A 2087-nucleotide genomic window follows, 5' to 3' on the forward strand; every position below is an offset into this window, starting at 1 on the left:
AACTTTGGGGCCTTCCCTGAAGAGCAGAAGGATCAAACCCCCTAGGGTAGGGGCCAGAAGGAAGACTGTTACACTCTTGGAGAATACAGTAAGTCCCCTGCATATGACCCTCCAAGTTGTGAACTTTCAAAGATGTGAATGTGCGCTTGTGTGTAAGTTAGTTCATGTGTGTGCATCCTCTACACGTGGTTGTGCTTGTGTGTGCGCTACTGCACAGGACTATATGGAGGACAGTAGTGCAGTATCTTTATGTCAAGCCCCGGATGTCCAGAAGCATTCTCTTCCCCAAAGGTGAACCCAGCCTGCTGCTGCTTCTGTCCTGTACCAGCATCATGAGATTTTATCCAGTCAGCATTTCCACGGAACCAAAATCACCAGCAAATAAACACAAACTCTTAATGCTCAATTATTTGTTTGTAGACAAGATGACACTCGAAGCCATGGAATAGAGTGGGAGACCCAACCATACTCATGCAAAGGCACCGTACGTTTTCCAGAAGACCATGGTCAATAGTGGGAAATGCCTGCTGGCAGGAAGCTTTTAAATTGCTGAGACTATTATGCACAGCAGACATGATTTGAGCAAACATCTCTTAGAGTCAACATATGAATGGATAATGGACTCTATGAAAAGAAGGATCAATGAGGTACTGCAATTTGCAATCAAAGAGAGATGGACAGATGCCCGGGGAGACAGTCGGATGTTGGGATTACATAGCACCCAGGTTTTTATGAAAGCCTGGAATTGGGAGTAAACAGACTGGCTATAAAGTTTAACAGCTGTAAAATGTTTCAATCGGTAGTAGTTCTTTTTTTTAATTAATTTTGTTGGACTGTAGTTGCTTTACAATGTTCTGTCAGTTTCTGCTGCACAGCAAAGTGAATAAGCTGTATGTTTGCGTATATCCCCTCTTTTCTGGATATTCTTCCCATTTAGGTCTCCACAGAGCACTGAGTAGAGTTACTTGTGCTATATAGTAGATTCTCATTCGTTATCTATTTTATACGTAGTATCAGCAGTGTACATATGTCAATTCCAATTTCCCAATTTATCACCCTCCCTTTTCCCCTTTGGTTTCCATATTTGTTCTCTACATCTGTGTCTCTATTTCTGCTTTGCAAATAGGATCATCTATACCATTTTTCTAGATTCCACATATATGTGTTAACATATGATATTTGTTTTTCTCTTTCTCACTAAGGCAGTGGTTCTTAACCAGAGGCAACTTTGCCCCTGGAAGGATATCTGGTACTATCTAGAGAGATTTTGTTGCCATCGGTGGGAGAAGCTCTGGTCAAAGCCAAGGATGCTGCTAAACTTCCCGTAAAGAAGAGAATCTCTTCCACTCTCCATCACAACAAAGAATTATCCAGTCTAACATGTCAGTGGTGTTAAGGTTGAGAAACCCTGGCATAAGAGACAAACAGCATGAAAGATTTTTAGAAGGGGCAATAATCCACAACTCCTTGAAATAGGTTGTGTATCCTAGAGTGTGAAGTTGGACCTTCCTGAGGAGTAAATAGGATGTGTCCTCTATAGCATACGTCCTCAGGAAGAGGGAGAGAAGCTGTATTCTTCTTGTAAAACTAGGCTTCAAGACAAAGCAGAAAGAAAAGACACGAGAAGGCAAGCACTCCCTATAATCAGTTACACAGTTTATCTTGGTCATGCTTTTTGTTGCTAGCTGGCTCTCATAAAATCAATCACTTTTGAGAATCTTGCATACACAGTAATTGAGAAAAAAGTTATTAATGAGACATAAAGGATGTTGTCATCAGCCCATTTGGGCTGCTACAGATCTCTTGGATCCAGGTTCAAAGACAGATGGGAATACTGTAAGAGCTGGGCTACTGCACTATCCAGATTCCAATACAAGTTGCATAGCATCACGATGTTGGAAAGCCTCATTTTCTTTGGTGTTTGGATCAGGAGCCCAGCTTGGACTTGTGACAAGCCCGTATTTCCACCAACAAATGCCAGGGTGTCTGCCCAGTATCACTTCTAGCTTTTTTTACCATACCTTCTGCAGCACATGACAGAAACTCATCTATGTTCATGAGTCATAAAATAAACTAGGATTGGGAAC

Source organism: Bos grunniens, chromosome 21 (assembly GCF_055505025.1).
Source record: "Bos grunniens cultivar Pamir isolate PY7600 chromosome 21, Bosgru_T2T1.0, whole genome shotgun sequence".
NCBI classification, from domain to species: domain Eukaryota; kingdom Metazoa; phylum Chordata; class Mammalia; order Artiodactyla; family Bovidae; genus Bos; species Bos grunniens.